The following is a 26,723-nucleotide window of genomic DNA, read 5'->3' on the forward strand; positions in this document are numbered from 1 at the left end:
ATGAATACTGAAGGTTATGAGTGGAAGGTAAGGCTGAAAAGTATGAAAGTTGCCTCCAACTTTTTGTCATTTTACTAAAATCTTTCCATATTTTTCTGCAGTCAGTGGGGATTAAAAAAAAGAACCGACAAAAATTTTAAATAATTGTTTTCAAGATACATTAAGAAAAAGAGCATATGTTAAAATTTGACAATTTGCAAGTTTCTATGAACATACTTTCCCCTAGTGAGCAGAAACAGAAACATTTTAGGCACAGTAATCTGCTAAACAAAGGGTTAGTACCCTTAAGAAAAAGTTTATGGTGAGTGGCTAAGAATAGATAGTTAAATTTGGCAAATACACAACCATGATGAGCAATTGAGGTGATACAAATTAATAAATGAGATTACATTTTTACCTATGAAATTGACTTACCATAATATTACTTATAATAGCAAAAACACTATAGAAACAAGATTCATGTCCATATTGGAAAATGATTAAACAAATTACGGTAAGTCATTAGACAAAACACAGAGCAATTTAAAATATTACAAAGAGCATTCACTATGAAAAATACACAACTAAAAAGTTGACTATAAAAATGTATATATATACATCACAATTACAGCTATGTAAAAAAAAATGTTGGGGGTATAGTAGTAGACAAGGTAACAAAGACCAATCTTCCTGTAGAAAATAGCAGATCAAAGAGTAAAAAGATCTTTAAAAATCTAAGAGCTGTCCCCATCTTGTTCAAGATGGTGGAGCTAGACATTTCAGGGCCCTGTCCCCCAACAGCAGCTTTGAATCATCAGCAAGAACTGGCAGAAACATCTTTCTCAAAGATCCAGGAAACAGTTAAAGGACCTCAGCAGCAGGACAAGTGCTGAGTTAAAAAAAAAGTTACTTAAAAGCATGGCGCTTGGTCTGGGATCCTGGAAGGAACTGAGTAACCCCTATGCACATACTGAGAGTACGTATACCTGGCCCAATCTGTCTGGTGGTGGCCTGAGAGATTTGCTGTCCGAGAATTTGCCCAGTTTATAGAATTCTCCTACACCATGCAGTGGGAGAGAGTCAAGTTAAGTCATGCTGCCTGCGGGAAGGGACTGCTGGCTGTAGGACATATCCTGTCATGGCCAGCACCCTGAGGGAACTGTTTTCTAGGAAGAGGGAACATTGAGAACCATATCGGGCCACAAGGTACATGCCCAAAACAAGACCCAAATGCATACACAGAAAGGATTGAGGAAGTCCCTAGGCTCTGGCCTGGAGTTATTCTCTCAACTGATTATATGGATAAACACCAACTGAGAGAACTTGGGCAGGTCACTCTGCAAAGACGGAAAAAGTACTTCTTTTTCCTTCTTCTTTTTTTTTGTTAGTTCCTGCCAATCAAAGAAAGAAAGCTCTGTGATAAAACTAGCAGGATATAAGTTTAAGGAAAACAGACTTCAGAGTCTAAATTTCAGCAATAACACATTAAAATACCAAAATGTCCACATTTCAACAAAAGGTTACAAAATATACAAGAAACAAGAAATGACGGACCAGGCAAAAAAGACTAAAGTGTTAGAAACCATCAATTAAGAGGATCAGACTTGTTACATTCCAGATGAAGACTTTAAAAAATGGTGCTAAATATGCTCAACAAGCTAAAGGAAAACATGGACAAAAAACCTAAAGAAAATCAGGAAAATGATAGATGAACACAAACGATATCAACAGATAGATGAATATTATGAAAAGGAACCAAACAACTGAAGACCAAAGTAACAGAAATTAAGAATTCCTTAGAGGGGTTCAACAGCAGATTGGAGCTGGCAGAAGAATTAGTGGACTTAAATATAAGACAAACGAAATCATAACATCTGAAGAGAGAAAGAAGAATGAAGAAAAGTGAACAGATCCTAAAGAACCTGTGGGACACCAATAAACGTATCAATATACGCACTGTGGGAAACCCTGAAGGAGAAGAGAGAAAGGGGCAGAGAGAATATTCAAAGAACAAATGGCCGAAAACTTCCTAAATGTAACAAAAGATATAGATATACACATCCAAGATGCTCAACGAACTCCAAACAGAATAAAACCAAGGAGACCCATGACACAGCATATTATAATCAGACTGTTAAATGCCAGAGATAGAGAGTTCTGAAAGCTGCAAGAAACAACGTGTACAAAGGAGCCCAAATAAGATTAAGTGCCAATCTCGCACTGGAAATCACAGAAGGAAGCAGGAGTCGGCGGACATATTTAAATGTCAACCAAGAATTCTATATCTGGCAAAGTGTCTTTCAAAAATGAGGGGGAGAGCAACACATTTCCAGATAAACCAAAGCTGAAGGAATTCGTCATCACTAGACTGGCCCTACAGGAAATGCTAAAGAGAGCTCTGCAGGCTAAAAGGAAAGAACAGCAGACAGCAGATTGAAGCTGCATGGAAAAATAAAGATTTCCGGTGAGGGTAATGATATGGGGAAATGTATTCTTGGTTTCAAACTCCCCTTTTTATTACCTACAAGATCTAAAAGGTAAATGCACAAAACGTAAAAAGTCAGTGATTTTTGGACTCATAACATATAAACATATAATATGTGACAAGAACTACACAAAGCTAGGGCAACAGACAGTTGCCCTAGTCAATAACAGAGTTTTTGGCTGTTACTGAAGTGAAGTTGGTATCAAAGCAATTAGATTGTTATAGATTCAGAATGTTAAATTTCACCTCCATAGTAACTTAAAAGAAAATACTGGAAAATACACAAGTTCACAGAAACAGAAATCAGAGTGCAGGTTGCCAGGAGCAGATGGCAGGGGTCATGGGGAATTAATAGATAATAGGTGTAGAGTCTGTTTGGAAAGATGGGTAAATTTTAGTAATGAAATGTGGTGAAGGTACGGCAACATTTTGAATGTAATTAATCCTACTGAATGGCATGCTTGGATATGGTTGAGATGGGAAAGTTTATGCTGAATATGTGTTCCCAAAATAAAAAAAAAATTAAAAAAAAAAAAAAAGAACAGCAACTAAAGAGAACAATGACAATTCAATGCAATACACAGTACAAGATGAGATCTAGCAAGGGAGGAAAAAGCTCAAAGGGACATGAATGTGACATTTATGGAAAAAATTAAAAATTAAAATCTAGACAAAGTTCTATATCAAAGTTGAATTCTTAAACAGGATGACTGCACTTAAGTTGGTGACATAAGTGAATACTGTTTCTCAAGGAGCTGATGTATACAAATACAGTCAAGTGTTCAGAAAATTGATTGATAAATAGGAACACAGACAGGCGGTAGATAGATAGACTGACAAAATAAATGTGGTACAAATGTTAAAACTGGTAGATCTGGGGGAGTAGGAGTACAGTGGGAGTTTCTGGATGGGGTTTTGTATCAATTTTTTTAATTGTCCTGTAAGTTTGAAAATATATAAAAACAAAGTTAAAAAATAAAAAAATCTGAGTTGACAAAAATAGAAATCACCATGTCAAAAACCTAACCCTACGAGACTGAGTTTTGGTTTTGTAGGCCTCATGGGGTGGTAGGCAAAAGGCAAATGCTAGGGGGCTTGCTGAAGGTGGGAAGTCAATAGAAGACCCTCATTATTAAACCCTGAAGTTCTAATCAAAAGTAAACCCTCTATTGGTGTGACACCTGAGACTCAGAGCTCGAGTTCAGCAGCTATGAATGTCAACATTACACCATACAGCAAATGTTAAAGAAGCTGAAAAACAGATTAGACTTTAATTAGAGATATGAATGAAATGGCCTTGGTTAGGACTAAGGTAAATCAGACTAAAGGGTATAGGATAATATTGACTGTGTTTTAAACTTCAACTTCTGTGTGAGACCAAAGGTAGAGATGTTTATTTGGTGGAAAATCTTTATTTTCTGTAGCATGCTATATAATTTAACTTGTATGGTCACTTTATAAAAACACCATAATTATACGGAACCCTGAATAGGGAGTGAATTCTGGTTTGTTTGTACAGGTTAGTATGAAGTCCCAATATATCCCAGAATAATTTGGGTAGAGGATAAAAAAGTATTTGAAAAGCCCCTTTTCAACTGGGGGAAAATGTGGAAATATTAAATTTACCCACCTGGAGAATTCCTTATATTCTCGCAAACATTGGGAACTACCAATTTAGTAGGCGCAGCCCTCGATCTTGAGGCTTGACTGTATGCACCTTGTTACTACAAAGGAGAGGCTAAGCCTACTTATAATTATGCCTAACAGTCACCCCCAGAGAACCTCTTTTGTTGTTGAGATATTATCTCTCTCTCTAAGCTAACTTGACAGCTGAACTCGCTGCTCTCCTCCCTATATGAGACGTGACTCCTGGGTATGAGTTTGGACTCGGCACCATGGGAAGGAGAAATACTTCTTGACGAAAAGGGGGAAGACAAATGAAACAAAGCAAACTTTAAGGGCTGAGAGATTAAAAATGGAGTCAAGAGGTCATTCTGGAAGTTATTATACATTATACAGATATACCTTTTTAGATTTTAGTGTACTAGAAAAGCTAAAAGGAAATATCTGAAACTGCTGAACTGTAACCCAGTTGCCTTGACTCTTGAAGATGAGTATGTAACTACATAGCTTATACAGTATGACTATGTGATTATGAAAATTTTGTGGCTCACACACCATTTATCCAGTATATGGACAGATAAGTAGAAAAATGGGGACAAAAAAGTAATTGAATAATGGGGAGGGTGGAATATTTTGGTTGTTCTTTATTTACTTTTACTTTTATTCTTACTTTTATTACTTTTTTGGAGTAATGAAAATGTTCAAAAATTGTGGTGATGAATGCACAACTATATGATGATGCTGTGAACAAATGATTGTACAGTTTGGATGAATTGTATGGTATGTGACTGTAACTCAATAAAATTGCAAGGAAAAAAATATGAGCTGCTGTTAAAGCAGCCAAAGAAAAGCAAGCAAACAAACAAACAAACAAAAAAGAAACCCTCATGTAAATTTGCAGTCCAAATTCACAGATAAGGGGCTGGGGGCTGGGGGATCAAGCTGTGGATTCAGTGAAATGGTCCTAAGAGTAGTACCCTAAATGTTGAGGATAAACAAATCCTCTCTGGAGGAACATACCACCTTCATCCTAAGTCTCAAAGAATGCGCAAAACAAATTTATTAAATATATATATCTAATAATATATACAATAATAACATATCATTCATCCAAAATTTAAAAGGCATGAATAGTATATGTAAGGCATGAATATATTATAATATAATTAAATACAATATATGTAATATATTATTCATTAAAAAATTAAAAGGCAGAAAAATCTAACTGCAGAAAGATCAGCAAAGATTTCAGATGTTGGAATTATCAGATAAAGAATAAACAGTCTAAGCGTAAAGAATCCCCATGGTTCCACTGGGAATCAAACCCAGGATCTCCTGCGCATAAAGTAGATGTGATAACCACTACACGACAGAACCAACCACCTTCCCTCTATGAACCATCAAAGCCTTCCCTCTAAGATCAGGAACAAGACAAGGATGCCCACTGTCCCCACTATAATTCAACATTGGGCTGGAAGTGCTAGCCAGAGTAATCTGGCAAAACAAAGAAATAAAAGGCATCCAAATTGGAAAGGAAGAAGTAAAACTGTTGTGATTTGCAGATGATATGATCTTTTTTTTTTAAATGCAATAGCATTTTTTTCACTTTGTCAAAAAATTAAAAAAAAAAAAAATTCAAACAAATCAAAGTAAAAGGATTAAGAAAAACAAATAATCTAAAATAACTGTATTGCTTCCAATATGTCCCTACCATACCCCCAAGAAATTAAACCCTAACATAACAAAGGAATAAGGAAAACAAATATCATAAAATAATTGCATTGCTTCCAAAATGAGGGGAATCTCAATGTTATGGGAATGCTCAGGAATGATTATAGTTTGCAAACTTTCCTGGATATGGTAGGATCATGTTGATATGATCATATATTTGGAAAACCCTGAGAAATCGACAACACAGCTACCTGAGCTAATAAATTCAGGAAAGTAGCAAGATACAAAATTAATGCACAGAAGTCAGTAACGTTCCTATACCCTAGAAATGACCTAACCAAAGAGAGACTCAAGAAAAAGATTCCATTCTCAACAGCAACTAAAAAAATCAAGTACCTAGGAATAAACTAAACCAAGGATGTAAAAGACCTATACATAGAAAATTGCATAACTTTACTAAAAGAAATAGAAGGGGATCTAAAAAGATGGAAAAAAGTCTATGTTCAAGGATAGAAAGGCTAAATGTCATTAAGATGTCAATTCTACTATCCAAATGCATCTACAGATTCAATGCAATTCCAATAAAAATTTCAACAACCTACTTTGCAAACTTGGAAAAGCTAGTTACCAAATTTATTTGGAAGGGAAAGATGCCTCAAATTGCTAAAAAAGTCTAAAAAAGAAAAACAAAGCAGAAGGACTTATACTTCCTGACTTTGAAGCTTACTATAAAGCCAACAGTGGTCCAAAACAAGCATGGTACTGGCACAAAGATGGACATATTGATCAATGGAATAGAACTGAGAGTTCAGAGATAGGCCCCCAAAACCGATGATCTGGGACATAACAGTCTCTTCCAACAAATGGGGCTGGGAGAACTGGATATCCATATCAAAAAGAATGAAAGAGGACCCCTACCTCACACTCTATACAAAAACTAACTCAGAGTAGATTACAGATGTCAATATAAGAGACAGCACATAAACTCCTTAAGATAATGTAGGGACCAATCTTGAAGACTTGATTTAGGAGGTCACTTCTTAGACCTTACATACAAAGCACAAGCAATGAAAGAAAAAAATAGATAAATGGGAACGCCATAAAATTAAAAACTTCTCTGTACCTCAAAGGAATCTGTCAAAACAGTGAAGAGGCAGCCACCTCAATGGGAAAAACATATATTTGGAAACCATGTATCTGACAAAAGACTCATATCTTGCATATATAAAGAAATCCTACAAAAGTACCGACAGCCCAATTATAAAATGGACAGAAGATATGAAAAGACAATTCACTGAAGAGTAAATACAAATGGCTAAAAAACACATGAAAAAATGTTCATCTTCACTAGTAATTAGGGAGATGCAAATTTAAGACCACAATGAGATATCATCTTACACCAATTAGAATGGCTGCCATTAAACAACAGGAAACTACAAATGCTGGAGAGGCTGTGGAGAAATTGGAACTCTTCTTCATTGTTGGTGGGACTGTATAATGGTACAGCCACTCTGGAAGACAGTCTGGTGGTTCCTTAGAAAACCAGATATCGAGTTACCGTTGATCCAGCAATTGCACTTCTCGGTATATACCCAGAAGATCTGAAAGCAGTGACACAAACAGATATTTGCACACCGATGTTCACAGCAGCATTAGTCACAACTGCCACAAAATGGAAGCAATCCAAATGCCCTTCAACAGATGAGTTGATAAACAAAATGTAATATATACACATGATGGAATACTATGCGGCAGTAAGAAGGAACGATGTTGTGAAACATATAACATGGATGAACCTTGGAGACATGATGCTGAGTGAAATAAGCCAGACAAAAAAAGAGAGATACTGTATGTTACCACTAATATGAACTCTGTGAAAAATGTAAAATAAATGGTTTATATTGTAGAAGGTAGGGGACACAGAGATAGATAGCAAGTAGTGAAGGGGAAATGATAATCTAGTAAGAAGAGATAAGCTACTGAGGGTAATTTCAATGTTATGGGAATGCTCCAGAATGATAATGGTTTGCAAACTTTCTTGGGTATGGTAGGATCATGTTGGAAGTAATGTAGTTATTTTAGGTTATTTGTTTTTCTTAATCCTTTGCTTTGTTTTGTTTGAAATGTGTTTTTTTGTTTGTTTTAATTTTCTGATAAACTAAAAAAAAAATAAATACCAACTGAAATTCAATAATATATACAAACCATGTTCCTATACCCCTTTGTTCCCCCACCTTTATGTAGTCCTTGTCACAAACTGAGTATTTATACACTATGAGTCCAGACCCACTGATTTATCATTACATTTTATGCATTTGCCTTTTAGATCCTTTGGTAGTAAAAAGTGAAGTTACAAAGCAAAAATACAATAGTACTGGCATTTATATTTATCTATGTCATTATAATCACTAGAGATCCTTATTTCTTCATGTTTATTGTCTAGTGTCCTTTAGCATCTCTTGTAGGGCCAGTCTAATGGTGACAAACTCCCTCAGCTTTTGACTATCTGGGAATGTCTTCATATATCCATCATTTAAAAATAATAATAAATAAATAAATAAATAGCATGTTAGAAGTAAAACCAGAAAAGTTGGAAACTATGTATAGGGCAAGAGAAACTATAAATCTAAAATTAGTATACAGATTTAAAAGCAGATTAGGATGATGTCATCAAGATGGTGACGTAAACAGCTATGGAAAACTTCTGTCCAGAGATTCAAGAAAAAAACAATTCAAGACAATTCTGAATTGTTTTAAACTCTGGAGGAGGATACAGATTGGAGAATAACCCTGCAAATGCCGAACTGAATACAGAGAATATCAAGTAGGAATATTCCATCCCAGACCACCCGTTCCTCTCCCCTCCTCCTCACTCAGTCTCCAGGTAGGAAAGGTGCAGAATCAGCAGACAGGATCCTTCCCTCCAGGGACACAGATTATAAAATCTCTCACAGCAATGAGACATATCCATACTGTTTGAAGACCCGGGGGACAGGGGAGGACATTTCAAGGCCCAGGTCAGTGAGGGACAAAGAGACTGAGAAAACATGGACAGAGACAGTGTTTACAGCCCTGGGTCTGAATGCCCTTCCCCCACCCTTGAAGGAAGCAGCAGCTCACGGCTATTTCCTTGCCTTGGGGACAGTTGAAGTACTGGGTCAGCTGAGGGAGCACTTTGCCACAGGTGGAGTCCCACATCGAGCCACATTTTGCCCGGCAAGGTAAGGACATAGGATCACAGTTTCAGCTCACCTGTGCAGACACAGCCTGTACTCGGAGGCAAAGCAGCCTCTGAGGACAATTAAATTACCAAACAGCACCATCAGTTAGACAGTCCAGAAGGTGCAAGGGAATTGAAACACTTCTTTAAAAAGATGCTTCAGACCCTTTCTTAGGACCAAAGGAGCTGGTCTACACACCCTGTAAGATGGAAACCCGTTGCTGTTTTGGTTGAGAAATACGGAAGACCCAACCATTAAAGCAGAACTATGAAACAAACCCAGGTCTTGCTGGCCAGCGAGCAAGAGCCCCACTGGAAGCCAGCAGATCTGTATTAACCCACACAGTGAACTTGCTGGGGTGCCCAGTGCCTATCTCCCATCCCCATGGGAGGTCACAGTGGGTGCCTGATTTTTGGGGGAAAGACTGGGGGGCAGAGCCAATCTGACAACTGGCCAGTGAGAGAAATGAAAAAAAGATAGAGATCAAAGACAACCAACAAGAAAACTCTAGGCAAAAGAGAGAAAACCTCCAGAATATACTAATCAAGAAAATCAGATACCTAGACAGCAAAAAATCATGAGCCACATGAGGAAACATGAAGATATGGCCCAGTCAAAGGAATAAACTAACACCTCAACTGAGATTCAGGAGTCGAAATAACTAATTACAAATGTTCAAACAAATCTTCAAATCAAATCAATGAGTTGAAAGAAAATGTGAAAAATGAGATAAAGTATATAAAGAAGATACTGGGTGACCATAAGGAAGAATTAGTATGCTTGAAAAAAAACAAACGGCAGAACATATGGGAATGAAAGGCACAACAGAAGACATGAAAAACACAGTGGAGACATACAACAGCGGACTTGGAGAGGTAGAAGAAAGGATTGGTGAACTAGAGAACAGTACATCTGAAATCTTATACACAAAAGAACAGATTGGGAAAAGAATGGAAAAAATGAGCAGGATATCAGAGAACTGAATGACAAAATGAAGTGCACGAATACAAGTGTAATGGATGTTCCCTAAGGAGAAGAAAAAAGGGGCAGAAAGAAAAATAGAGGAAATAATCAATGAAAATTTCCCAACTCTTATGAAAGATATAAAATTACAGATCCAAGAAGCAAAGCATACCTCAAACAGAACTGAACCAAACTGAACTACACGAAAATTACTAATTAGATTTTCAAGCATCAAAGACAAAGAGAAAATTCTGAAAGCAGCAAGAGAAAAGCAATCTATCACATAAAAGGGAAGCTCAATAAGACTAAGGGCAGATCTTTCAGGAGAAACCATGGAGGTGAGTGGGCAGTGGTATGATATATTCAAGATAATGAAAGAGAAAAACTCCCAACCAAGAATCCTATATCCAGCAAAACTGTCCTTCAAAAATGAGGGAGTTTAAAATATTCACAGAAAAAACAGACACAGAGAGAATTCGTGAAGAGGAGAACTCCTCTACAAGAAATAGTAAAGGGTGTGCTACAGACAGATATGAAAAGACAGGAGAGAAAGGTGTGGAGAAGAGTATATAAATGAAGATATCAGGAGAAATTGAAAGAAGGTAGAGATCAGGCATTTAATGCTGAAGAAGTACAGAATGTTCAAGAGGATTGATTGTATAGATCCAGAAATGGATAGCATAATACTGTGTGATGGTAGGACAATACAATCAAGCAAACTAGAGTCTATAGTTAACATAACACTGTAATATGCCTCCATTAATTGTAACAAAGGCAATATACCAAAGCTAAATGTCTATAAGAGGGGAATATAAGGGAGGGGGTATGGGATTCTTGGCGTTGATGTTGTTGTCTGACCTTTTTATTTTTTTTTTAGTCATTTTTTTTTTCTTTTTCCTTTTCTCTCCTTTTCCTCTTTCTTTGCAGAAGAAATAGAAATGTCCTCATACAGATTGTGGTAATGAATGCATAACTATGTGATTATACTGGAAATCTCTGATTGTTTACTTAGGATGGAATGTATGGTGTGTGAATAAAACTATTTAAAAAAAATAAACAAGGGGATACAAATGCTGGAGAAATGTGGAGAGAAAGATGTACCTAATCACTGTTGGCAGAGCAAAACCTGTATTTTCTGTAGCACACTACACAATTTAACTTGTATGGTCTGTTTATTCAAACACCATAATTAGACATAACTTTGAATATGGAGTGAGATCTGGTTGGTTTGTACCAGTTAGTGTAGGTTAGTGTAAAGCCCTGATACATCCCAGAGTAATATGGGCAGAGAATAAAAATGTATTCACAAAGCCCTGTTGAGGTACTGAGGAAAAATGTGGAAATATTTAACTTCCCCACCTGGGGAATTACTGATATTCTCACAAGCATTGAGGACTACCAATTTAAAATGCTGAGCCCTCAATCTTGGGGCTTGCCCTTATGAAGCTTGTTACTGCAAAGGAGAAGTTAGGCCTACTTATAACTGTGCCTGAGTCAACCCCAGAGAATCTCTTTTGTTGCTCAGACATGGACTCTCTCTCTACGCCAACTCTAGAAAACTCATTGCCTTCCCCCCTACAAGGAATTTGACTTCCAGGGATATAAATCTCTCTGGCAATGTGTGACTCCCAGGGATGAACCTGGACCTGGCATCAAGGGATTGAGAAAGCCTTCTTGACCAAAAGGGGGAAGAGAAATGAAACAAGATAGAATTTCAGTGGCTGACAGATTACAAGTGGAATCAAGAGGAGGTCATTCTTATGAGTTATATAGATATCCCTCTTTAGTTTTAGTGTACTGGAATAGCTAGAAGGAAATACCTGAAACTGTTGAACTGTAACCCAATAGCCTTGATTCCTGAATAACTAACTATATGTAACTATATACCTTACACACTGTAACTGTGTAATAGTGAAAACCTTGTGGCTCACACTCACTTTATCCAGTGTAAAGGCAGACGAGTAGAAAAACGGGGACAAAAAGTTAATGAATAATAGGGAGGGACTGAGGTGTGTGTGTGTGTGTGTGTGTGCGTGTGTGATGTTCTGGGTATTCCTTTTTTTTTTTTTTCCCTTTTTTTGCAGTAATGGAAATGTCCAAAAATTGACTGTGTGATGAATGCACAGCTATATAATGGTACTATGAACAAATGACTGTACAATTTGGATTGTAGGGTATGCAAGTATATCTCAATAAAACTGAATTTTAAAAAAGTAGATTAGATGAAGTTGAAGAGACCATTTTGGAATTAGAAATAAGTGTATCTAAGAAATTATTCAGAATGCAGCTCAAAAAGACAAAAAAAGATGGAAAATATGAAGAGGGAGAGGGTATTACATATCTGATCAAAGTTCCTGAAAGAGAAATAGCAGGAACAGGAAATATCTAGAACCAATAAAAAACAACAATCCAGTAAATCAAGTATCCAAGAAGCTCTTATCAGAACTTATAAGAAACCCTTAAATAGACACATCATACTGAAACTACAGAACACCAAAGCCAAAGAAATTATCTAAGGAATAGCCAGAGAATAAAAGATTGATAGTTAGGCTGCATGCTTCTAAGAGCAATAATGAAAACCAGAATACAGTGGAATGGTATATACTGAAGGGAAACTATCAACCTAGAAATCAATACACAGCAAAAATACCTTTCATAATTGACAAGAAAACACAAATTTTAGACAAAAAAAAAAACTTCAAAATTGTTACCACAGACCCTTTCTAAGTGAAATTCTAAAGGACGCTGTGCTGGTTTTCGATCTGGTATGTACACCAGAAAAGACTATATTCTTTTAAACCAATATTGTGGGAGCAGACCTATTGTGGGCAGGACCTTTTGATTAGGTTGTTTCCATGGAGATGTGACCCCACCCATTCAAAGTGGGTCATAATCCCCTTGCTGGAGTCCTCCATGAGAAGATAAAAAGCAGAGACACTTTTGGAAAGAGCTCAGAGAAGCTAATGTAATGTAGAATTTGTCCCACAAAGCAAGCAGGACCCACACAGATGAGAGAGCAATTTTAAAACCAGAAGCTGGGATATCAACAAACACTGCCATGTGCTTTCCCATGTGACAGAGGGATGGGAAACTGCCTTTCCTCAGATAAGGTATCTACCTCTTGATGCCTTAATTTGGACATTCTCATGGCCTTAGAACTATAAATTTGCAAACTAATAAATCTCCATTGAAATAGCCAATCCATTTCTTGTATACTGCATTCTAGTAGCTCTAGCAAACCAAAACAGATACCCCATCTGGTAGAAGGAAAGTAATCCCAGATGGTATGTCGGAGTTGCAAGATGGAAATCAAAGCCTAAAAAGTTAAATCTAAGTGAACATTAAGCATCTGAAACAATACTAACAACAAATTGCAAGGTTAAAAGACAAGAATTAAGAAACAACAATAATATTATGAGAGTCAGGAGGAGGTAAAAGTGGTTAAAGTGTCCTAAAGTCCTTCTATTATGTAAGAAAAGGATATAGCTACTAATTAGCTTTAGATTTTGGCAAAATTAGTCGAATGATAAAAAAAAATCCTAGATGAGAAGAGAAACATTGTTAAACTTCAAAAGAATGGCGCGAATAAAAAATAACTGTTCACTTATCAAATTTTTTTTAGTCTATTTTGTGTCAGGCTCTCTGAAACACTGGTAAAGTAAACAGACAAAAAATATCTGCCCTAGTGAAACTAAATTCTGGTTACAAAACCAGACTAAATAGACATAGGCAACACCTTAATTGTATGCTAAATAAGAAGGTGGTAAATACTATAATAAAAATAAATCAGGGAGAATCAGGAGTATTGAGGGAGAGCTGGTCAGGGAAGGTCAAAGTAGGTAGTATAGACAAACTCTCTGAGGGTATCTAGGGGAAAAGCCCCCCAGTGAACAATCTGAGGTGGGAACATACCTACCATGTTTAAAAAATGACAACGATGGCAGTATGGTGGTCAGATGGAGGAAGAGGGGAGAATCAAAAAGATGAAAGTGGATGGATGGTATAGTACCTTGTAATTCAATGTAAGGATGTGGATGTTCACTGTGAAAAAAATGGGGAGTGCCTTTGGAGGGTGTGCTGGTTTGGACGTATTATGTCCCCCAAAACACCATTATTTTTTTTATGTAATCTTGTGTGGGCAGATGTATCAGTGTTGATTAGATTGTAATTCTTTGAGTGTTTCTGTGGAGATGTGCCCCACCCAACTGTGGGTGATGACTCTGATTGGATAATTTCCATGGTGGGTCTAAATTAAATCACTGGAGCATATAAATGAGCTGACAAACAGAAAGAACTCAGTGCAGCTGAGAGTGACATTTTGAAGAGGAGCTACAGCCAAGAGGGACATTTTGAAAAATGCACAAGAGCTGAGAGAGGGGCTTCAGCTTACAGAGACATTTTGGAGATGGCCTTTGAAAGCAGACTTTTGCTCGGAGAAGCTAAGAGATGACAAATGCCCCAAGAGCAACTAAGAGTGACATTTTTGAGAAGCTGAAGCCTAGGGAGGAACGTCCTGGGAGAAAGCCATTTTGGAACCAGAACTCTGGAGCAGACGCCAGTCACGTGCCTTCCCAGCCAACAGTGGTTTTCTGGACACCACTGACCATCTTTCTGTGAAGGTACCCAATTATCGATGCATTACCTTGGACACTTTAAGGCCTTAAGACTGTAACTGTGTAACCAAGTAAACCCCCTTTATAAAAGCCAATCCATTTCTGGTGTTTTGCATTCCAGCAGCATTAGCAAACCAGAACATATGTCTTCAAATCTTTTGCCCATTTTGTATTGGTTTCTTTGTTTTCTTATTATTGGGCTGTAAGAGTCCTTTATACATTCTTGATTTAGCTCATTTCTCTGATATATGGGTTGCAAATATTCTTCTAAAAGTCTGTGTCCTGCCTTTTGGTTTCTTCAAAGTTTGATGTACAATATATAAATTATTTCCTTTTACGGTTTGTGCTTTTTGTGTTCTATCTAAGAAATTTTTACATATGCCTGGGTTGCAAAGATTTTCTTCTGTGCTTTCTTCTAGAAATTTTATTGGTTAAAGTTTCACATTTAGGTATAAGATCCATTTCCGTTAATCTGTCAGTATTGTTGAGACAAGAGTCAATGTTTCTCTTCTTTTCTCCCAATACAGATATCCACTAGAAATATTTGTTGAAAAGATGCTCCTTTCCTGTGAATGATATTGGCAGTTCTGTTGATAATCAATTAACCACATGTGTAGGTCTATTTCTAGACTCTCTATTCTGTTCCACTAATCTATGCAGCTTTATACTAAGTCTTACAATTTTAAAAAAGGGTTTAATTTCTCTGTCTATTCCAGTGGCTTTCTTTTCCGTTTCTACATAAATTTTAAAAGTTCAAGCCATTTTTCTAAAGCAAGAAAAAGAAAAAAAAGTCACGGGGATTAGAAAAAAGATACATACTGGCATTATTCGTAGATGGCATGACTGTGTACACAGAAATTTCAAAAGCATCTACAGCCAAATTATAGGAATTAATAAGAATTTATCAAGGATGCTGGATATGAAATTGAGTGGCAACAACACTGTATTTCGATATATCTATATATCAGCAACAGTTAGAAAATAAAATAACAATGATAGTTCAAACTTAAATAGGACTTATGACAGGCACCATTTGTAACCCTTTATGCACATTGGCACGTTTAATCTTCATCACATCCCTACTAGCGAGGTACTACTATTATCCTCCTTTTATAGATGACGTTATAGAAGTAGAGATATTAAGCAATTTTCCCAAGATTATATAGCTAATAATAGGCCCAGAATTAGAAATATAATTCTTAACCACTACAATATGTCATGTAAAATAAAATCAAAACTACAAAGTTGTTAGGAATAAATATAGCAAAAAATATGCAAACTTTTATGGAGAAAAGGCACCAAACTTTACTAAAAGATATTAAAGAACACCCAAACGAATGAAGAAATGTACAATGTTCAAAGACTGGAAGAGTCCATTGTAAAGATGTCAATTATTTTATCACAGATTTATAAATTCAATATAAGCCCAATGAAAATTCCAAGAGTTTTTGAGGAACATGACAAGTTGAACCTAAAATTCATAGTTTAAGTGTAAACAGTCAAGAATTGCCAAGATACTCCTGAAGAAGAAAAAGGTAAAAAGATTTAGTCTATCAGATATCAAGACCTATGGTAATGACAAAGGAAAGACAACTAGACCAACGGAACAAAAGCCCATAAAGTACTTATGGAAATTCGATATGACAGGGGTAGCAGTGTTGATCAGTGAGGAAAAGACAGATTTTTCAATAAACAATAATAGGACAATTGGTTTTCACCTGGGGGGAAAAAAAACAAATAAACAATCAGAGCCATACCCTCAAATAATTCACAAAAATTCCTGGTGGATTATGTCTCTATAAATGCAAAAGCAAAATCATTATGCTTTTAATAGGGAGTAAAACAAGTTGGGGGTGGGAGGGTGACATTTCTGAGTATTACTTTTTTGTAAAATGTTGACTTTGGGAAACATATTTTTAAAATGTGATAGAAGAATAAAATAATCTATCACATTATACAAACAGAAAAACATGACCCTGATCATATTAAATTATATAACTGATCCGAAGGGAAAAAGAACTGATGATTAATCTATACATTGTAATTAACTACACATTATATTTATATAAAACCATAAACACTCAGACTAATGAGTCTTTAAGTCCTCAGACAGATTTAAAATAACCATAAACAAATATCAATCTCAAGTTAGTGTATAGGTTAACAATTATGAAACTACTTTTTGTGTATTCTAGGATTGAGCAAAGCAAGTTTTTCAGGACAACGGGAACCAGATTTCTCTTTCTTGGAGAGGAGTTACCAATATGAAAGGGTGCTGGATTGGAACTGAAGGTGTCAGTTTAAACACATACGTGGTTTTTTAAACACATAAAGAAATATGTATCTATGAAAACACACCTGTACATATCCTAACCATGTCCATTAGAGTGAGAAACAATGAGGCCCCAGTTAGAAATGAGCATACCTAACAGCTAGATATTGATTCCTAGTACCATTCCCCACTTAAAGGAACCAGGTTCCTTGCAGAAATGGCTCATTCTAAGTTTGGGGTAGGGAAGGTAATGAAGATATGGAATATTTTGTACAAGAAAGTAAGGTGCTTAAACAATGATGCGAGCATATAAAAAAGACACAGAAGCCAGAGTAAAAGGGCTCCCAATGGACGTGCATGGAACAATTTGAACATAAAGTGAATAATCATACTAAAAAATTATAGCCCCTACATTAAAGTAACAAATTATGAGTTTATAATGACATGAATAAATGAATATATGACTGTGAGGTAGAGGAGGATGAGAAACAAGTTCTATATAACAGAATGCTAGCTCCTAAATGTAGAAGGAATGACAGAATTAGTAAATCAGCATACAGCAACTATCACAGAAACGATTAGCAGCAGTGGTTGCTAAAACTATTGGGTGAAAAGTGATTAACAACAGGATATTTTTCATAGTTTCAAAGTATCTCTACAAATTAATTACAAAGGGAAAAATAATTTTACAGGGAAAAAATACGGCAGACACCACCTTAATCAAGTCATCAAAGCTAACATCACCAGGAAGAAGAAAATGGACATCATGTGTCTTTGGATATGATGAACTGAGAAAGGCCCAAACTACTTCTGGGGTATTTTTCTACAAAAAAATGCTTACACTGAGGAGGGAAAAATCAGACATCTGTATAAAATGGACAAAATAATCAACCCACTCTCTTCAAAACTGTTCAGGCAATGAAAGACAAAGCATGAAGAAATGCTGCAAATTAAAGGACTCTAAAGAGTCATGAGAAATAAGTTAGCCCGACATGAGCTTGAATCTGTACCAGAAAAATTTCTGTTATAAAGGACATTAGTTTCATAACTGGCAAACTTTAATCAAGGTCTATGAAATATATAATAGAATTTATATGAATGTTAAATTTCCTGATTCTGGTAACTGAACTATATTTAGGTAATAATAGCCTTGCTTTTAGAAGAAAATACACACTCAGTATTTAGAAGGGGCATCATGCCTGCTACTTATTCTCAAATGGTTCAGGAAAATGTATATACAAAAATGTGTGCATATATTTTATATATATACACACACACATGCATAAATATTCAGAGATGATAAAACAATAGGGGAATCTGAATAAAGAGTATATAAAGGAGTGCTCTGTAATATTCTTACAACAAATTATTTCAAAACAAAATTACTAAAATATCATAAAACTTTAGAATATAGATAGAAATCTTCATGACCTCAGGATACCAGAGTAAAAAGACATAAAAAAGCACAAATACAAAGGTAAATAAATTTTACTACATAAAAATGCCATGAAGAGAATGAAGCAGTAAGTCATAAACTGGGATAAACTATTTGTAACACATACAATTAAGAAAGAATTAGTATCTGGAATACATGCAAAATTCATGCAAATCAACAAGAAAAACTGAGAAAACAAGCATGAAAACAGGCTAATAACTGAGAGGACGGCGAATAAACAAAATAAAATGTTCAATCTCACTAGGGATCAGAAAAATACCAAAAAAAAAAAAGAGAGAAAATTTAAAAGATTAAGATACCATTATAAGACATCAAAACGGCAAAAATAAAAAAGCTAGACAATGGAGTATAAATTGTTATGACCACTTTTAAAACCATAAAGCCATGTGGGTCACACTCCCCTTTGTCCAGTGTATGGATGGATGAGTACAAAAACAGGGGCAAAAAAAAAAAAAAAAAAAAACTAAAGGAAAAATAGGAGGGGGGATTACAATTTCGGTGTTCTGTTTGTGCTCTTAACTTATTATTCTTACTTTCACTTTTTTCTGGTACAAAGAAAACGCTAAAAAAAAAGATCAGGTACTCAATGGATTGCATACTTTGTATGACTGTATGGTATGTGAAAAAATCTTAACTAAAAAAAAAAAAAAAAAAAAAAGATGGCAGGGTGATGTTATCAAGATGGCAGAGTGAGATATTTCAGGGCTCCACCCACCCAGAGAAGCAACGGATAAGACCTGGAAGAACGATCTCTCTCAAAGCTCTGGAAAATAGTTACAGGGTTGCAGTAACATAGCAAACGCTAAATCAAGAAAAAGACAACTTAAAAGGAGTAGCATTGCATGGCATCCTTACTCCCCCTTCCCCTATCCCCTCACCAGCTAGGTGTGTAGCCAGCCTACTACAGGTCCCTGGTTCCAATTCCAGAGGGAAGAATAACCCTTGTGCACATACTAGCTTGCATTTATGTGTGACATTTTCACTGGTGGCAGTCTGAAGAACTGAACCAGGAAACTTGTCACAGGCTCATCATCCCAAAACTTGTCCTGACTTGCCCTTGGGAAGACTGTTGCTGCAGGGGAAAGGCTAGGCCTCCCTGTGGTTGTGCCTGGGAGCCTCCTCCTGAATGCCTCCTTGTTGCTCAGATGTGGCCCTCTCTCTCTAGCTGGCTCAACTTAGCAGGTGAGAAAGCTGGCCTCCCCTCTGCGTGGAATAAGACACCCAGGGGAGAGAATCTCCCTGGCAACGTGGAATATGACTCCCGGGGAGGAACGTAGACCTGGCATCGTGGGAGGGAGAGCATCTTCTTGACCAAAAGGGGGAAATGAAGGGAGGTGAAATAAGCTTCAGTGGCAGAAAGATTCCAAAAGGAGCCAAGAGGTCACTTCAGTGGGACTCTTACGCACAATATAGACAACCCTTTTAAGATTCTAATGAATTGGGGTAGCTGGCAGTAGATACCTGAAGCTGTCAAACTACAACCCAGAACCCATGAATCTTGAGGATGACTGTATGGAAATGTGGCTTATGAGGGGTGACAATGGGATTGGGAGGGCCATGGGGACCACACTCCCCTTTGTCTAGCTTGTGGATAGATGAGTAGAAAAATGGGGGAAGGAAAAAAAACAGACAAAGGCACCCAGTGTTCTTTTTTACTTTAGTTGCTCTTTTTCACTTTGATTGTTGTTCTTGTTGTTTTTGCGTGTGTGGTAATGCGGGTGTCAGGGATTGATTTTGGTGATGAATGCTGTGTGGTGGTGCTGTGAACGATCGAGTGTGCGATTTGTTTTGTGTGACTGCATGGTATGTGAATATATCTCAATAAAATGAATATTTTTTTAAAAATGGGAAGGTATATGGGAACAATACAATTGGAAAAAAAAAAAAAAAAAACTTGTCCTGAGCCCAGAGGTGTTTCACAGAGCTCTCTCATAGAACACTATAGGAGAAGTGTCAAATCGCAGTTGCCTGGGACAAAGGACCACTGGCTGTGGGACATATGGTGTAGTCCTCTGGAAAGCGAGGAAACACTGTTTCCTAGGGAAAGGGGGACATTCAGACTATGGGGGGATAAATGGGGGAATTCCTAGGGCCCTGTGTGCATGTTCATGACAAGATGCATGAGCAAAAAAGACTGGATAGCACCCTGTGCTTTTCACCCAGGCTGTGCTCTAAATAACTGTTATAAAAGCTAAGCTATGAAGGACAGCACATATAAAGGCCAAGACTGGGAAATGTGCTCTCTCTCTCTCTCTCTCTCTCTCTCTCTCTCTGTCTCTGGTTAGATACTGGAATTCAAGATAATCTATAGCATAATAACAGCTGGAAATGAGCTTAAGGAACAGATGCTTCAGTTAAAATTTCAGAGATAACACTTTAAAAATATCAAGATGTCAGGTTACAACAAAAGATTACAAAACTTACAAAGAAGGAATAAATGATGGCCCAAGCAAAGAAGCAGGAAAAAGCATTAGACACCATCAATGAGGAAGACCAGACTTTGTACACGACAGACTTTAAAAAGAATGGTCCTAAATATGCACAAAGAGCTAAAGAAATCAGGAAAATGACAGATGAACACAAAGAAAATACAATAAACAGATAAAAATCATGAAAAGGAATCAAACAGCAGAAGACCATAGTAACAGAAATTTAAAATTTCCCTAGAAGGGTTGAGCAGCAGATTGGAGCTGGCAAAAGGGAGAATCAGTGAAGTTGAAGATAAGATGATTCAAATTACTCAGCGTTGAGGAGCAGAAAGAAAAAAGAATGAAGAAACGTGAGCAGAGCTTGAGAGAACTGTGGGACACTCAGTTATGTCAATATATGCATTATGGGAGTCCCAGAAGAAGAAGAAAGAGAGAAAGGGTCAGAGAGAATATTCAAAGAAATAATGGTGGAAAACTTCGCAAATTTAACAAAAGATTTGAATATATAAATCCAAGAAACTAAATAAACTCCAAACAGTATAAACTCAAAAAAGAACCATGCCAAGACATTAAAACTGTCAAATACCAAAGATAAAAGAGAATTCTGAAAGGTGTAAGAGCAAAGCGATGTGACATGTACATGAGAGCCTCAATAAGATTAAATGCTGACTCCTTATCACAAACCATGGAGGCAACAAGGCAATGGGATGACATATTTAAAGCACTGAAAGGAAAAAAAATCACCATCCCTGAATTCTTTATCAGGCAAAATTCTCTGAAAAAAAAAATGAGGAAGAGATTAAGACATTTTTAAATAAACAAAAGCTGAGGGAGTTCATCATCACTAGACTGACCCTACAAGAAGTGCTAAAAGGAGTTTTGCTGGTTGAAAGGGAAGGACAATAGATAGAAGCTGCATGAAAAAAATAAACATCTCTGGTGAGGGTAATCACAAGGGTAAATATAAATGATACCACCATTGTATTTTTGGTTTCTAACTCTATTTTTTACTTCTTACAGGATCCAAAAGTTGAATGCATAAAATGTAATGATAAATCAGTGGTTTTGGACTCATAATGTATAAATATATAATTTGTGACAAGAGCTACATAAAAGTGAGGGGTAGTGGATAAAGATGGGAATTTAAAACTGTGCATGCTACTGAGATAACACTGGTATGAAAGCAAACATGTTTATTGACTTAGGATATTGCTAAGCCCCATGGTAACCACAAAAAAAAAAAAACAGAAAAATTATGCACTGATGGAAATGGAATAGGATTCTAAAGGGTTCACTATAAAAGATGAAGGCAGTAAGGGAAGAATCTACAAAAAAGGTCTAAGGCTTACAAAAAAGCAAAGGGCAAAATGACAGAAGAAAGCTCTGCATTAGCAGTAAGTTACTTCTAAGGTAAATGGGTTAAAGTCTCTAGTAAAAAGGAAAAGGTAGGCAGGATGGATAAAAGCCATGATCCAACTATATGCTTTTTACAACAGACTTACCTGAAATTCAGAGACACAAGGAGGTTGAAAGCAAAAGGACGGAAAAATAGATACCATGCCAATAATAACCAAAAGAGAGCTGGGGTGGATACATTAATATCAGATAAGACAGCCTCTAACTAAAAAATGATTATGAGTGACAAAGAAGGTCACTATATACCAATAAAGAGGTCAATTCAACAAGATGACATAACAATTGTTATCACTTAACAATAGAGTCCAAAAATAGACAAGGATGCCCACTATCACCATTTCTACTTAACATTGTGCGCTGGAAGCGTTAGCCAGAGCAATCAGAAATAAAAAGCATCCAAATTGGGAAGGAAGAAGTAAGGCCATCCATATTTGCAGACAATATGATCTTATATACAGAAACTCCCAAAGAATCTACAAGAAAGCTGGTAGAGCTAATAAATGAATTCAGCAATGTGGCAAGGTACAAAAATCAATACCCAAAAATCAATGGTGTCTCTTCTGTTAGACTGAATTACATGCTCCAATTTAGATATATTCTTAATCTTAATTCACATGGTGTGAATCCACTGTAAATAGGATCTCTTTATGGTAAGGGATAGCCCAATTGAATGAGGTTGGGTCTTTATCTGGATTAGTGTAGGCTATGTAACTGGAGATCAGTAACCAGAAGAGAAAAAAGGAGAGGATATTGTCATGTGATGACAAAGCCAAGTAACCCAAGGAAGACTGACCAGCCAGAATGCTACCAACCCCTGGAGGATGCAAACCTAGCCACACCTTGATTTGGACGTCTGGTCTCTAAATCTGTGTGCCAAATTCCTGTTGTTGAAGCCAACCCTTTTTGTGGTATTTGTCATGGCAGATCAGGAAAACTAAGATATTTCCATACATGCACAATGAACAATCCAAAAAAGAAACTAAGAAAATAATTCTATTTGCAATAGGAACTAAAGGAATAAAAGACTTGGGAATAAATTTAACCAAGAATGTAAAGGACATACATATGGAAAACTACAAATCATTACTGAAGAAATTAAAGATGACCTAAAATGGTAAAATAATCTGTGCTTATGAATTGGAAGACTTAATATCATTAACATATCGATACTACCCAAAGTGATTCAGATTCAATGCAATCCTAATCAAAATCACAACAAACTCTGCAGAAATGGAAAAGCCAATTGTCAAATTCATATGGAGTAATGACTATGTCCAAACTCTGAGATGCTGATCCCTTTGTGTATAACCTGACTGGTCTCTGGAACATTGAGTATCTGTGTGACACCAAAAACTCAAGAGCTAGAGCTTGGCAGATATGAATGTCAGTATTAGCACATACAGCAATTGTAAAAAAAAAAAAAAAAAAAAAAAAAAAAAAGCTGATAAAGATCCCAGACTTCAATTAGAGATATGAATGACGCAGACCTGGCTAAGACTAGGGCAAATTGGGCCAAAGGGTGAAGGGTGAAACTGAGTGTGCCAAAACTTCAACTTCCATGTGAGACCAAGGGAAGAGATGTTTATTTGGTGCAGGATCTATATTTTCTAAACACTATAATTTCTAGTCAGTTTGTTCAAACACTACAATTACATGGAACTTTGAATAAGAAGTGAGCTATGGTAGGTGTGTATAGGTTAGAGTGAAATAGTGACACATCCCAAAGTAATTTGGGCAGAGAATAAAAATACATAAGCAGGCCCCCCTGAGGAGCTGGAGGAAAATGCAGAAGTGTTGGACTTCCTCACCTGGACTGTTACTGATGTTCTCACAAACATTGAGGACTGGTGGTTTGATGTGCCGAGCCCTCTATCATGGGACTTGCCCTTATGAAGCTCGTTACTTCAAAGGAGAGGCTAAATCTGCTTATAGCTATGCCTAAGAGTCTCCCCGAGTACCTCTTTGTTGCTCAGATGTGGCCCTCTATCTCTAGCTAAGCCACCTCAGCAGGTGAACTCACTGCCTTCCCCACTACATGGGACCTGACTCCCAGGGTTGTAAATCACCCTGGCGACGCAGGATATGACTCCCTGGGATGAATCTGGACCCAGCATCGTGGGATTGAGAACATCTTCTTGAGCAAAAGGGGGATGCAAAATGAAATAAAATAAAGTTTCAGTGGCTGAGAGATTTCAGATTGAGTCGAGAGGTCACTCTGGTGGACATTCTTACGCACTATATAGATAACCCTTTTTAGGTTTTAATGCATCGGAATAGCTAGAAATAAATACCTGAAACTATCAAACTCCAACCCAGTAGCCTGGACTCTTGAAGACGATTGTATAACAATGTAGCTTACAAGGGGTGACAGTGTGATTATAAAAACCTTGTGGATTGCATTCCCTTTATCTAGTGTATGGATGGATGAGTAGAAAAATGGGGACAAAAACTAAACGAAAAATAGGCTGGGATGGGGGAGATGATTTAGGAGTTCTTTTTTACTTTTTCATGCTTATTCTGATTCTTTCTGATGTAAGGAAAATGTTCAAAAATAGACTGGGGTGATGAATGCATAACTATATGTTGGTACTGTGAACAGCTGGTTGTACACCATGAATGATTGTATGGTATGTGAATATATTTCAATAAAACTTAATTTAATTAAAAAAAACAATTTAAGTATCTACTTTCCAAGTTATATGATAAGCCAACTCTAAACAAATAACAAACTGTGAAAAAATATTTATACCATATGTCTTAGTTTGCTAATGCTGCAGAATGCAAAACACCAGAGATGGATAGGCTTTTATAAAACGGGGGTTTATTTCACTACACAGTTACAGTCTTAAGGCCACAAAGTGTCCAAGGTAACACCTTAGCAATCAGGTACCTTCACTGGAGGATGGCCAATGGCGCCCGGAAAACCTCTGTTAGCTGGGAAGGCAGCTGGCGTCTGCTCCAAAGCTCTGGCCTCAAAACGGCTTTCTCCCAGGACGTTCCTCTCTAGCAAGCTTGCTCCTCTTCAAAACATCACTCCCAGCTGCACTCCCTTTCCTCCCACCGAGTCAGCTCATTTATATAGCTCCACCGATAAAGGCCCACCCTGAATGGGCGGGGCCACGCCTCCATGGGAACATCTCATCAGAATCATTGCCCACAGCTGTGGTGGAGCACATTCCAAGCAAATCCAACCATCACCAAAACGCCTGCCCCACACAAGACCACAAAGATAATGGCATTTGGGGGACACAATACACTCAAACCGGCACACCATATATGACAGAGATCTAATTAAGTTAACACAAAGAGATGGTGTCCAGCAATCAAAGTAATCTCACACCCAAGAGAAAAATGGGGAAACAACTAGAACAAACGTTTGAAAGACAAAAGTATAAATGGCTTTTGAAAATATTTAAAGATACTCCACTCAACTCAATCTGAGAAATACAAATCAAAATGCACCGCTACTTTCTCTCACTTTGGCAAAGATAAAAAGGTTGGATAAACAGTGTGACTGCCTATTTACAGGGAAAAGCATTATATTGTGAATTTGGATGAAAAATTGAAGGCAATCTGACAACCTTGAATCAAAATTCCAGATGCACATAGCCTCTGACCTAGAAATCTCACTTCTAGAAAGTTATTCTTAGTTATTCTCACACGCATACAACCTGGAATGTACATAGATAGTCACTGCTACATTGCTTATAAAAGACTAGAAATATCCCAAATGTCCATAACTGGGAGAAAGGTAAATAAATAATGGCATTTCACTACCCCACACCACCCCCCCCCCCCAAAAAAAAAAATTCATGTGGAAATGCTGTATTGGCTTCTACAGAAACTTCAGCAGCAAGGCCTAGGGACGAGGTCGTGAATCTTGCAGAGGGAAGGGTGAAGACAAGGAATGGCTTCCTGTCATCAAGCTGGGCCTCTTGGTCAAGGACATGAAGATTAAGTCCCTTTAGGAGATCTCTTTTCTCTGCCCATCAAGGAGTCTATGATCATTGCCTTTTTCCTGAGGACATTCCTCAAGGGCAAGATTTTGAAAATTTTGCCTGTGCAAAAGCAATACGGTGCTGCCCAGTGGACTAAGTTCAAGGCTTTTGCCTCCATCAGGGACTACAATGGCCATGTCAGTCTAGGTATTAAGTACTCCAATGAGGTAGCCAGGGCCATCTGTGGGGCCATTATTGCAGTTAAGCTCTCCAATGTCTCTGTGTGGCAGGGCTGCTGGGGAAGCAAGGTTGGCCCTATATCGCCCCTTGCAAGGTGACAGGACACTGTGGCTCCATACTGCTATGCCTCATCCCTGCTCCCAGAGGCACTGGTATTATCCCGGCCCACGAGTCCAAGAAGCTGCAGCTGATGGATTGTACTGATGAGCTGCAGTCACCCTGAATGACTTCGATGCCATACCATCTCCAAGACCTATAGCTATCTCACACCCAACCTATGGAAAGAAGACATGTTCACCAAATCTCCCTCTCAAGAATTTACTGACCACCTTGTGAAGACCCACACCAGACTCTCTGAGCAGAGGATCCAGGACCCCACTGTGGGCACCACGTAGTTACTTTATACAAGAAAAATAA

At 37.3% G+C, this 26,723-nt stretch overlaps 1 protein-coding gene and 1 pseudogene across 4 annotated transcripts in view; one reads left to right on the forward strand and one right to left on the reverse strand.

Moving 5' to 3' along the window:
- Positions 1–26,701, forward strand: LOC119505094 (annotated as a pseudogene).
- The window catches only part of PTBP3 (polypyrimidine tract binding protein 3), a 131,968-nt gene that overhangs the window by 11,775 nt on the left and 93,470 nt on the right, over positions 1–26,723 (reverse strand). The window lies entirely within an intron of this gene.

Source organism: Choloepus didactylus, chromosome 10 (assembly GCF_015220235.1).
Source record: "Choloepus didactylus isolate mChoDid1 chromosome 10, mChoDid1.pri, whole genome shotgun sequence".
NCBI classification, from domain to species: Eukaryota; Metazoa; Chordata; class Mammalia; order Pilosa; family Megalonychidae; genus Choloepus; species Choloepus didactylus.